Genomic DNA, 13,849 nt, shown 5'->3' on the forward strand with positions numbered 1-13,849 from the left:
GCCTGGCTCATTACTGTCAAAAGCAGAGAGCATGAAAAACATGGGTGACAGATTTAGTGGCCTGCCTCTATCCCTCTGGGATGCATACACAGTTTTTATGGTAAGGGAAACAATTCATCACGGGGCAATTCATCAGTTTATAACTTTTAATTAATGTTCAAACGCGCAGACCTTTAAAACGGCAACCTCAGCTCACGCCCGCTTTCAAGTGTCCGCTCTGCTTGTTTCCTCCTCTCAGCGTCCACACCTTCTTCTTCGTGTCCTTAAAGTGTGTCTGGTCTATTTACTGATCCGCTTCCACTTCAGCGCTAACCCACTCTATTTTCACAGCTCCTCTTTCCCTCTCCACTCTATATTCCCTCCATGTTTACATTAGTTTCGCTGGCAAGTCCTTGCGGCTCAATCCCCTGCCAATATTTGTGTTGTGGTGGATGCTGCCCCCTATTTCCAGCGTTTTATCATCTTAACATCTTTCCCAAACAGCTCATTTAGTTTCTTAAATCCTCTTCCCTCCCCCCCCACTCCTCTGCCCTGAATTAGCGACATCAAGGATGAAAATGAAAAGAAATGGCCAATCAGAGAGTGCAACGGAAAGGGGAAACCATTGAAAAAGGCTCAAAATGGAGCCCGCATGAGCAAATTGGACAGTCATAAGCACAGCCCAGACGTAGAAAAGTCCACATAATAGGGAAGAAAAGAGAACCCGACAGATTGATTCTGAGTGAAATTAAAGAGGACGAGTGGGAGAATGAGATGAGTAAATTGAGCATTGCATACTGCATTACAGTGTCTCTTAATTAACCGTGTAAAAGCTTTCTTATTAGGACTGATGCACTCCTCAGTTAACGAGGGAAGAGAGAATGCTCTTTCGGTTGTCATTGAGATGGGCCTCAGAGGAAAAAAAAGTGAAACAGCAAAGCACTGAATAGGAAAGGGCGAGAACAACGCGGGGACAATGATAAAGAAAGGACTGAACTAACTGTTCGCGTAAAATCATCTGACTCTGCGCGTTTTGTCTCAATTATCTGTCATCTTTGTCATCTCAGTCCACGCCGCTCTCCTCCACCACCACCACCACCACCAACACCACCTCCCTGTCAGTGAATAGACATTATGTGCAGCTGTGTTGAAAGTCTGATCACATCGCAGGGTATCTGTGTGTGTGTGTGTGTGTGTGTGTGTGTGTGTGTCGAATGATTTCAAGCGTCAGGTTCTGCACCTTTCCTGTCTATCATCACTAAATAACAGGGAGGCATAAACAATTTAAAAACATACACACAATCTTTTGAATCTTTTATTTACACGCACATACAAACAGTATCTGAGAGAAATGCACCATAGCAACGGAGAGATATAACAAAGCCTGACTGCGACATGGACACTAGATATTTTGGAGCCACAATGTATCACTATATTAATGTTTCCAAAGCATGACATGCAGATTATGACTTTAATGAATAGTTAATGTTTCGGAAAATACATTGATTTGCTTTTCTTTTCCCGAAAGTAAGCTGAGAAGATTGATATAAATTCCATGGCGTGTTTTTAAAAAAGCAACTTGGAGGTTGGATTTCTTACTGTATCTTTACTTTATATTTCATAAAAATGATCATTTGAACAGTGATGCATGATTTTATATGTTTTAATTTAGAGAAGAAAATAACCTTAAAGCCTCTTTTATCTTCTACATTGGTCACATGAAGGAGCCTGCTATAGCATAGTGCATTGCTCCCTTCACAGCACTGAGCTGGAAACAGGGTGAAACAATTAGCCCGGCTCTGTTTGAAGTTGTGAAAACTATACCAGCACCTCTAAAACCTTGTCTTATTTACATAATTACAGATCAAGTAAATATTGTTATTTTTTTGGTCTGTTCGTGTACAGGGCTAAAACAAAGAAGATACATCTTGTAACTAAGTTTTAGAGGTGTTGGTAAATGTTTATTCAGCTAACAGACAAGAGCCAAGCCAGCTGTTTCCCCTCTGCTTTATGCTAAGCTAAGCTAAAAACATCCCGCCTCCGGCTCTGTGCTTAACACAAGAGATACAAGAGTGTGTTGCCAGCGAATGTGTGTATTTCCCAAAACTAATTGGCTTAAATGTTTTTGCTGATAGTTGAGAAGACTGACACCACTACAGCCAGGAGATAGTTAGTTTAGCGTAGCTTAGCACGAAGACTTCCAGCTGAAGCTTCATATTTACGACACAGACACAAGAGTGGTGTCAGTGTTCTCATATAACTCTTGGAAAGAATGTAAATAAACATAATTATCCAGTTATGTTGAGCTAAAGAACAAAGGGACGATAAACTGACTAATTTACACAGATGCATTTTAATTGCATTTAAAAATTGGCTGGTTTATTCCTTTGAATTCCTCTTTTGGGAAATATTAATCCAAAGTTTCTCTTATTTGAGAGTGTAATGTAGTGTGAACGTGAAGACGCGTACGTCAACAATTAAAAGTATCTCAAACGAGACCTGCGTTCAGCATGTAACTACTTTTTCACGACACTAATAGGAAACAAGCCCGAGTACATTCTGAAGTTTCGTTTGACAACTGTCTTGCAGTTATTTTCAGGTTGCTCAGCCACATCGCAGCTGCAGCACTCCAGATGGGAGACAAAGACTGTTTTTTCCACAAGCAACTGCGCCTGAGTCAGCAGATTTCACACGCAACAAATCTGCAATAACAGCTGTAGCGGCGGGCTGTCTTAAGATCAAACTTAAACGTCAGTCTGGGCAGGAGCGACTGTGCGGGTGTCATTGTGATTGACGGCTCTTGTTAAGGGCAGGATTCCTGAGAGCAGAACAGCGGCTCAGTCTTGTCAAGGTCAGTCGGGAAGTGTTTGGCCGGAATCCAATTGGAGATTTCAGCTAGAAAATTGAAGATATGCAATCCAACCTGTGTGTCAGAGCTGGGAATCAAAAGGTCAGTTAAGTGTCATCGCAATGATAGAAGGAATTATGGCATGCAGTGACAGAGCCAAGAGGTTTAGTGTAGCGAAAGAAGACAGTTTGGTCCTGTTGGACCTCCACGGGGAGGAAGATGTGGACTCGTTTGTACCACAATTTCTTCTTAAAGAACTCTTTCAACAATAACTGATGTCAGTCTTGATTTGAAATGTATTAATTTTAGAAGCTTGGTGCTCACAAATCACACAAACAAAAACAAAACAACTTGAAGTGCGATATAATACATTCACCTATGTTTTATGTCTCACTGCACAATCTCTGCTCCTTGCTGTCTCTTCCTGCAATATGCCACTGTGCTTACAATGAATTAGAGGCACTCCCCTTATGGGCATTGTGAATTACGACAGTTATTCCCTCGTGTGTGCTGGTTCCAAGCTATCACAGGTGTGTAAAGTTGTTGTTTTAGTACCTGGTCTTAACTTGGCCCTCGTATCGCCCCTGTGTCAGTTTGATTTGACTCGGTATGCTGCAGTGACATCTGGCATGAAATTGAGATTGTTTATTATCATAATTCCAACTGTATACCTGATGGTATACTGGAATTAAATCATAGCCAGGGGTGCACTGTCAGCTCAACACGTAGATATTTGGCAACAGTTATATTTGTATCAGTTCCAGTTCAGTGCCAAGATTACATTTCTGACTCTACTAGTTTTCATCCACGTCTGTGTTAACTATTTATCCACATCAGAGATTTTTGAAGGGTTGAGGCAAAGATACCACGTAAGGACAAGTGCTCACTGGTGTTAGTAGTTTGGCGAGCTGATTTGGCCCGGTCACAAACCCAACAGAGAGTTGAAGCAGCTGCTCTGGCTGTGACGCAAATGACAAAATACTTGGCACCCGATTGTCCAAAATTACACTTGATTGCTGAGTCGACAGTATAAAGAATTGTATGTGTGATGTCACCCAAAAGTTTCTGAAGAGCTGTTTTGAAGCTCAAAGTACGTGGCGAGTCCTGCCTGTTCTGCCTCATAGCTAATCTAAAATTCGTAAAGATGTGGATGATCAGCAGGCAAACTACACTTGGGTGCTCAAACAAACCACCTGTAATGGCACCTACCTGCCAATCAAAGGCAGGTAGGTATATTAAATATGAATGGGTCAGTTCTATACAGTTGTTATGAACAGGCAAAGTAGTTATAGAGACCCAAACTGTTTTGTACCAGGCTGTAAACATGTTTATTTCTGCTGTGAAGTTGAACATTTTAACATGGGGACTTATGGAGACTGACGTTCTGTAGCCAGCTTCAAGTGGACGACAAGAGGAACTGCAGTTTTTGCCACTTCCACACTGGCTTCACTTCATAGCTACAGACGTTGGTGTCAAATCTGAACATGATACACATAGGTCACAATTTCTAGTGATGTCTTGTCTCGAGTAATACAGTAAATAGTCCATAATTTAAAAAAACATTGTGAAAAAATGCGTATGGTCACATTGTAACCTTAGTTCTCTGAAGACACTATCTCTCCAGCTTTCCTATATAAATATGTAGCAGAGTTTTTTGAGATAACTGTTTAAATTTCCTCAGTCATTATGTTTTTTCCAGAGTTCCTCAGTATTAATCTAGTGAAAACTGGATCTGCTAATAGCCAATTTAGCATAGTTTTTATGGTGCCAAATTGAGTAGGAGCACTGCTGTCAGTGTCAGATTTTGAAAACCTCTCATCTACATAAATACTTTCTGCAGATACCTTGTTGAAGATTTAAGAGGCTCATTCACAGAATATGTCAGCGATGGAATGTAATATGCCTAACTATCTTTTGAAACGTGTATAACCATCTGGAAATAAAGATCTTTTTGTTTTTATTTTCTTTAGAATGAGCCTTTTTTAAAGACGTGTACATGGAGCCAAGGGTTTAGAAAATATGGCACAAAAATATCCAAGTGTCCTTGTTTTTTTTTTTTTGGTTTGCTCTGAAACTGATTTCGCAAAGAGCTATTTGTGTTCCAAGACTTAAAGAATACGAATGTTAAAGGAGCAATGCTGCTCTGTATTTTTAGAAGTCTGATCAGATGAGGTTTGGTTTCCTGACAGGAGCAGTAAGTTGAACTGACTAGAAGGAAGATGGCGTGCTGTTTCGTGTCACAGAGCAGTCGATGTTAGCGATGAGAAAGAGACCCGAGATCAGCATCAATGTGAAGGGAAAGAGATCAGGGCAGAGGGGGCTGCTGGCAGAGTTTCAAGGCCTCGTCAGGGGGGGAAAAAAGGGATGGTTGGAAGTTGGGAGTTTTAGACATCATTCATAATGTAGTCAGTTTTAGATGTGTTGGTAAATGTTTATTTAACTAACAGACAGAGCCAAGAGCCTCCCCTACAGAGCCTCTACTTTATGCTAAGCTAAGCTAAAAACATCCCGCCTCCAGCTGCGTACTTGCAGAGACACAAGAGGCATCAATGTTCTCGTTCTTGCAAGATACAGTGCTACAGTACAGTGCAAAGGTGCTGGTAGGCTTATTTTATTTTACGTGAGCCAGTCTGTTTCCTTGAACCTCCAGCCTTCGTGTTGCTGTGTTGGATATTTTTTATGACTACATATTTTATCCGAGATTGATGCCATTCTTTGACCCTGTTTTGATTTAACGACCTGAACGACTAATGTGGCGCAATCATCAGCGTAGCAGAAAAGAGAACATCATTAAATTTCCTTTAAAGTTTGCTGATTTCAGATTTTTCCTTGATTGGCAATAAAACAACACGTTCAGTCATCCGAGTCATCTGATTTATTTGCAATCAAAGTTCGCTAAATGAAGAATAAAACACTTGAATCCTCTAAACCAAGAAGGAAAGAGAAGACGAGTGCTTAAAGATCTGTAATGCAGTTACAGTTTCATCAGAAAATATGACATTTGATTGACATTGATGCTCAGCTGTCATCGTCTCTCTCCACAGACAACTGATCTGAAGCCAGCGGTGACAACTCATCGACATCAAAGCCGAACGTAGAAGAAAAAGTGAGAGCGTGCCGCTACGCAGCAGACTTTATGGACTGCATGTCGACAGAAGCCGGAGTAGATACAGTCTGCAGGCTTTGAAGGGATTGTGTCGAGCAAATGGTGCTGCAGCACCTTCATCCCTGGCAGCCCCACTTCAAAAAGTAAGCATATGTTCGTCATTTGAAATATCTGAGCAGTTTGTAGCTTTTGTTCTGTGTTTTCTGATCACACCATCGTATAATCAAAGTATTTGAATGCGTCACTGACCTGTACGTGTGTTGTTTTAACCTTACAGCCCCATTACGTTCAGTGTTTGTCTGAACAATAAATACCTGGAGTCCTTGAAAATGTATTAGGCAATCATCTCTGCCCTGAAGAAATTTTGGAATTTATCAATGCAAACAAAGACGGTGGCTCGAAATGACATATTCTATTATCCAGATGGTTAAAGGAGTCTGTTTTGGATTCTGGAAATACTTTTAAGCGTTGTCTAACCACCTTCTTGGTTTTTCAAGGATCTCAGAATAATTAGAGAAGCAGAAGCACTGTGAGTGATGTGCGATGGCAATAAATGAGAGGCGTGAAGCTCTTTTAACCCATCCGATGTGAATGAACCTTTTTGTATTAGACTTTAAATTTCAATTAAAATCATCTGCAACTGACTCACTTAAACAATATATCAGATTATAGAACTGAATGTCCACAAACATCAAACCATAAACTACAGATTTTCAGCGTGACATCTCATTATTCTGTAGTCTTTGTTAGATTTAAGACGTTTTAATGATCTGTGCCCCGCTGTCTGACCTTGATACCCATCAGACACTGAGGTGTCACGCTCTCTGCCTCTCCTGTCAAATCCGCCCGGCAACAAAGCATCAGTAAGGTTGCATGTGCTTGATCTTCTCAGGCTGTTAATAAACTCGCTATCATGGTATATATACATTTGTTAGCAGCCAGTTTGCTAATAGAGCTAACAAAGCTGATGAAGCTAACAGAGCTGAAAGCTAACAGTTAATAGAGATACTAGAGTTAAAAGAAAAACCAGATCTTAGAGCTAATAGAGTTAAAGCTAATGAAGCAAACAGACCTAATAGAGCTAACAGTGCTAAAAGCCATTATACGTAGCTAATAGAGCTAACAGAGCTAACCGACCTAAAAGAGAAAACAGAGTTAATAGAGCTAAAAGAGCTGAAAGTTACCTGAACAAACAGAGCTAATAGAGCTAACAGAGCTAACCGACCTAAATGAGAAAACAGAGCTAATAGAGCTAACAGAGTTAACCAACCTAAAAGAGAAAACAGAGTTAATAGAGCTGAAAGTTACCTGAACAAACAGAGCTAATAGAGCTAACAGAGCTAAAATTCAACAGAGCTAATAGAGCTAAAAGAGCTGAAAGCTACCTGAACAAACAGAGCTAACAGAGCTAACAGAGCTTAAAACTAATGGAGCTAATACAGCTAACAGAGTTAAAATCCAACAGAGCTAATAAAGCTAAAATCTAACCGAGCTAATAGAGCTAACAGAGCTAAAATCCAACCGAGCTAATAGAGCTAACAGAGCTAAAATCTAACCGAACTAATAGAGGGAAAATCTAACCGAGCTAATAGTGCTAACACAACTAAAATCTAACTGAGCTAATAGAGCTAAAATCTAACGGTGTTAAAAGAGCTAAAAGCTAATGGAATAAACCAAACTAATAGAGCCAATAGTGCTAACAAAGCTAACAGAACTAAAATCTAACAGAGCGAAGAGAGCTAATAGAGCTAACAGAGCTACAAGCTAACGGAACAGACAACACTAAAAGTATCTGCAGTTTTCTTTTATCCTTTTAGCATTTCTATGAACAATATAAACAAAGTCATGAGACCTTGAAGCTTTGGCAAATAGAAGCCAGAAGAGCACCTTGACTGTATCTTTCTCAAACGGTGACACTAATTAAATACGAGATAAATGAAGCCATTAAACAAACCAACACTTATCAACGGTTAAACAGTAAGCAATAAAGCTCGATTATCCCCCTCATTTTCTGCTTTTGGGCAGGAGGCCAAACAAGGCAATCAGTAAAGGTTGCACTAACAGCCAGCACCTATTAATGAAATATACTAACTCGCTGCAAGTCTTTGAGGTGGACTGTATCTCATGATACAATGACTGTCTCGATTTGTTTTTCAGTTTGAAAGCCAGCACAAAAGTACCTGCTTTTCTGGTCCCCAGATATGAGCTAATATTTTGTAATTCTAATACATAATTTTCATAAATTTACTTTGTAAATCAGGAAAAATGCAATATGTTCTGAACCTGAAGCCTGAGGAGATTTCAGAGGTGAAAGTGAGATCATATGGAGTCAAAAGAGACTGTGAAGTGTTTCAGAGTTTAAATAAACTTTTCTTTAAGATCTGAACACTCCTACAGATGATATTTCATGCAAGAGAAGCCCACACACACACACACACACACACACAAATAAGTCAAAGTGTACACTGCACCGGATCTTTTCTGAGCCCCGGAGGCGTCCTGTGTCTATTTATTGACCGTGATTTCTCATATGGTGAAAGACAAGTATATACAGCTCTTAGAACAACAACACAAGATCATATTTACTTTATTATTAACAAAAGCATGCATGCATACACTAGTGACTAGTAAAAATCCTCACATTTACTTAAATTGGATTTATTTAATGCTTCCGTAATTAATTTTCTAAGTTGCATTGCTGCTGTAATTTTCCTTTGAAGTGGATTTTATTAGACAAAAGTGGATTTTGACTGTTGCCAACGTTTGTTATTTCAATCAGTCAGAGGAAAAGCAAGTATTTGTTTGCCTTTGGATTTTTGTTTGCACGACATAAAGGCTGTTCAAAATGGGATTAAGCGAACGTTGCATAAAGAGAGACGGATATAGAGGGGAAAAAGAGGGAGAGAGAAGCTGCTGCAGATTGAATGCTAAGGAATAAAATATGCAGGAAAAGAAAGAACAAAACCGCAGATGGAAAGATGAAATTCAGTCGATGTCGATGTTATGTTATGTCCCAGCTTATGTGGGGAAAGGAAGTATCATAAACCAGTTGTATCTGGTAAAAACCAAATTATTTATTACTTGAAATTCAGATTTATTATACAACCAAAACAGGTGAGAAAAGAAATACCTCAAGAATACGAGTTAACTCAATGGTTAACATTCACAATCAAACGAAGGAGAGCTCAACACAAAACACAAGCCTCGGTTCTCATTTAAATAAGGCTGATCTTCAGATTGGAGACTGGAGATTGGTGGTTTGGGGCCAGGTGAAGTCAATGCAGAAGTGTCTAAAAACAGCGTCCACTTGAGGCAGGCTACAGAACAAGTCAGTCTCCATAAGCCCCCATGTTAAAATGTCCAACTTCACAACAGAAATAAACATGTTTAGGGGCGGTCGGTAGCGTAGTGGGTTAAGCGGCCGCCCCGCGTGTGGAGGCTATAGTCCTCGATGCAGCTGGCGCCGGTTCCAATCCTGCATCGGACGGCTAATTTACTGCGTGTCTCTGCCCCCTGCTTCCTGTCTATCTTCAACTGTCCTATCAATAAAGGCATAAAAAGGCCAAAAAAGGAATCTATAAAAATAAAAAAAAAGAAATAAACATGTTTACAGCCTGGTACAAAAAACAGTTTTGGTCTCTATAGCTAATTTCCCCATGCATGGCAACTGTACTGAGGGTGAATTTTTATAGAACTCAGAACTTGTTCAAATTATACTGAGGCTTAAAGTTATGCAGAATTAATAGTGTGGCTACTTTGATTGACAGGTGGGTACCATTACAGATGGCTTGTTTGAGCATCATTCAGCCCACACTTCACACATGCAAGGTGTTATCAGTGGGAGCCGTAACAAGGCCAGACACAAGTAAAGGGAAGACATGGTTGTAAAGGGAAGTGTGAGAATGACACAAGAGAAAACCAGGCTTTAGCCAGTCTCAGCCTCACTGTTCGATAAACTACACACGAGAGGCTACACAGTGAGAGAGCAAGGAGAAAAATATCCTGCTTTTGTTGAATCAGTGTTGACTGGAAGTGAATCACTGGATGTCCAAGATGTGCGTATGAGGACATGCGCAAACATGTTTTGATTTTGGAAAGTACATCGTAGGATCTGATGTGTAATGTGTGTGGTTGTGGTGTCGATGAGAAGATGAAGATCCAAGTAGTTGACAGGAAGATGAGTCATACTGTAGACTTGGATCAAGGCACCAGCATGTGATGCAAACTGGCCTATAATCAGTCCAACTGATAAAGTTATTTGATAGATTTTCAGGTTTTATTTTCTATTTTGGTGGATTTGTGGTAGGATGTGAATTTAGTTGTTGTTGGCTGAGAAGAAATTGAGCTGTATCCATGATTATTCAGTGTGAAAAACTGTATTATGTTGGAAGATATGAGCTACAGCAGAGATAAGTTAAGCTGAATTTATGCTTGACACAAATGCTCCTGCTGTAGATTGCAGGTTTTGAGTTTTTAATTCAGCATTAGCACAATGCATCAGACATGATTGGGCCGTATTGTGCTCTGATTATAATCCCAAAGAAACTGTTTCACTTCTCTTTATAATACAGATTGACATTGGGCTACTCTCACACAATTCATATAAATGGAGTTACACCCAGGTAGCTCCCGTTCGCCTTTTCTTATTACTGAATGGAGACTGCTGCTGTGCAATCAGCATGATGTATTCATTCATTTATAGGAGGCGGTGAGCGCGGTGAGCAGAAGGTTTGCAGTGGAAATGGCTTTGCAACATGTGTGTTGCTGGAAAGAAAAAAAAAACAGCAGAGCAACCTTCATCAGTTTACTTAATGTTGTCTTCACTACCGGAGAGGCTGGAGCTCAGGCAGTAGAGCGGGTTGTCTAATCGAAGGGTTGATGCTTTGATTCCCAGCTCCCCCCAGTACAGTTGGGAACGTAGACAGTTTACCCGAAATATACACACACACACAAAGGCAATGCAAATGTGGAGAGAGATGATGGAGTGATGGGCAGCCACACAGAGCGACGCCCCGAGAGCAGTTCGAGGGTTCGGTGCTTTGCTCAAGGGCAAGGGCACTCCCTACGGAGTGAGCTTCTGCTGCCCCATAAAGTTACAGTGGGCCAGATTACGCTTGGGTGCTCAAACAACCTGTCAATCGTGGCCACACTCTTAATTATGCAAAACTCTAAGCCTTAATATAATTTGAACAGGTGAGTTCTATAAAAATTCAGACTCAGTACAGTTTTTATTGCACTATGTAGAGGAAGATTGCTATATTTGTATATTTCCATGTCTTTACACTTGTGTATATTTTATTTATTTAATGTTTATTGCTTGTTTTGCACTGGGGATATGAGGGAAAACAGAATTTCAACTCTCTGTATGTCCTGTACATATGGCAGTGTTGACAATAAAGTTGATTTGAAATTGAGGTTAACATGGGGGCTTATGGAGATTGACTCATTCTGTAGCCAGCCTCGAGTGGATGTTTGAGGAACTGCAGTTTTGGCACTTCCATATTCACTTCACAGCCACAGAGGTTGCTTGGGACACAGTTCACCACACCTAACCCTGAAGGCTGTGCCGTCAGTGTGTGTGTGTGTGTGTGTGTATAGGTGAGCTTTGTATGATTGCGAGCACTTTGGAAAGGAAGGAAGTGCTATATCACTCCTGATGAGCAGTTGGCAGCATGTGTGAGTGTGAACAGGTGAATGTGACAAGTGTTGTAAAAGCACTTTGAGAGGTCAGTTGACCAGAAAAGTGCTATATAAATACAAGTATCATTCACCCATTACACTTTTCTTTATCCGCATGGTATCTCTGTGGCTGTGCAATTACCCCTGAACACACTATAGCCCAGCATAAACCAGATAAACTTGATGTGGATTTCTTAGATTTGTTAAGAATTGTCACCAAGATACATACTAAGTGGGACATTTTACAATAAAAAATCATCTTGTCATCTTTCCAGATAACTATGGCATACTCTTTAATGGTGACAGAGTTTCTAAATGACCACAATACCTATAATTAAGCTTTACTTTGAAAGGCCTTAGAATGGTTAACCCTCCTGGTTGCAATTGCCATTGCTTGGACTTGAGAGGATTAAAGCAAAAAAAAAAAAAACTAAACATATTTCCTCATTGCTCGTTGTGATTATAATGTCAACATTGTGACAGCTGCCTGCCAGAAACTGAAGTCACAACAGCAAATAACATTTTAGCTGGGACTTTAAATGGAAAGAGTGCAAAGAATGTTAACTTTTCTATGAATGTGTCCATCAGTTTCTAGATCCAGATAACAGAAATTACTCTTTTATTTATTTGAATTTTTAAAAAGAAATGCTGTTAAAAAGATGTTTAAGAATATAAAATACATAAATAAATTACATTCATAACAAGTTCTTTGATTCGTTAGAGGTTGCAGTGTAACTAACACCTGCCGCTGCTGCTGATGTGTGAAAATCAGGTGTTACTACCTGACAGTGATTTATAATGAAAGGATCAGTTTATACTCAAAAGCACATACATGTATAGTTTCCACATCTTTAAAGCGGTGGTGAGATTTTAGGTGTTCTCAGTACTCCGGTATTGCTCCCAGATATAACCTGACAGCCCTGCAAAGGTGTCAGGGAGGCTTTTCATTGATTTTTTTAGCTTTTTCCTTTTTCCTCTGTTGTTTTTTCTGATGTGAAGGTTCATTTTCACCCTCAAAGCACAGTGTTGTCAGGTGACTCTGTGGCTGTCCTGGACCTCCCACAGTCCTCTGTGTTCGTATTGCAACTTGTCAGGGTTGAATTCAAAATTAACCAATTAGGCTAACCAACCTCCCTCTCTTCTTTCCTCACAAATAAAAAAAAGAAAAAAGAAAAATCCAATCAGAGGCCTAGCTGAAGCGTGACAAGCACAGCCTGACTCCTTGACTTAAAGGCAGGAGATAAATTTCCTTTTATAAGTCCCGTTTAAAAAATGATCAACTATGTTTTCTCAAAACGCGAGAAGCTTGACTCTCCTTGAGAATAAACTAGTTTCCTCTATTTTATGTAGCAGCAACATTAGTGGAAAACAGCAGTGCGGATGATTTCAGAAGCCAGTGAGGCGCTGATCAAAGACTGCTTTATGACCACTGACACGGACTGGCACATCTAAAGTTTACTTTCCAGCTAGTCTGCCAAGCTCATGCTATCTCACTGTATCATCCACCAATGTGGACCTCCCATTAAATATCAAGTCTTTTATTTTAAATGGCGTCATAGATAAAATCCAGAGGCCTGTAGGTCAGTTGTTTATTTCGTTAATTAGCACAATAACAACTAAAAAAAAAAAAAAGGCATGGATGCTTGAGAACAATTTTTATCTAAATTTGTTTGACAACAAGACTAATGCTGTGTCTCAATTCATATATTTTAGATAAACTGTATACTATTAGCACACAGTAGTCTCATATATTTGCTTAGCGCACTACAACAAGAAGTATCCAGTGTTCCAGTGTGCCAATTTGGGAAAGGTCTCAGTTCGAGTAGAGCCTTCTTTGCCAAATTGCTCCGTGTGGAACATTAGTGCCAAAATATAAACGTAAAACATGCAAACAATGTAGTGAAACTGCAGTTCCTCAAACGTCCACCTGAGGCTGGCTACAGAACGACTCAACCTCCATAAGCACCTATGTTAAAATGTCCAACTTCACAGCAGGAATAAACATGTTTACAGCCTCATTATAACTAATCTAACCTGTTATATTATGAACGTGCTGTTACCGGTGGCTTGTTTGAGCTCCCAGGCGTCATTCAGCCCATCTCAGGTCCACCAGTGAGCCACATCTTTGCCGACTGGCCAGGAGGCAAAACATATTTTTGCCAATAAAATTATCCTGTTTAGTTCAATCCAGGTTCTGTAACAGGAGATGGAATTATTGACCAGGGTTAGCATGTAGT

The 13,849-nt window shown here is 40.0% G+C and overlaps 1 protein-coding gene across 2 annotated transcripts in view; it reads left to right on the forward strand.

The window, feature by feature from the left end:
- The window catches only part of flrt1a (fibronectin leucine rich transmembrane protein 1a), a 45,019-nt gene that overhangs the window by 20,490 nt on the left and 10,680 nt on the right, over positions 1 to 13,849 (forward strand). For both annotated transcript variants that reach the window (XM_019259568.2, XM_010740166.3), the window contains exon 2: positions 5,872 to 6,076. The gene's annotated coding sequence lies outside the window, so the exon portion shown is untranslated. The remainder of the gene's footprint in view (positions 1 to 5,871; positions 6,077 to 13,849) is intronic.

This window comes from Larimichthys crocea, chromosome XXII, assembly GCF_000972845.2.
Source record: "Larimichthys crocea isolate SSNF chromosome XXII, L_crocea_2.0, whole genome shotgun sequence".
Classification (NCBI taxonomy): Eukaryota; Metazoa; Chordata; class Actinopteri; family Sciaenidae; genus Larimichthys; species Larimichthys crocea.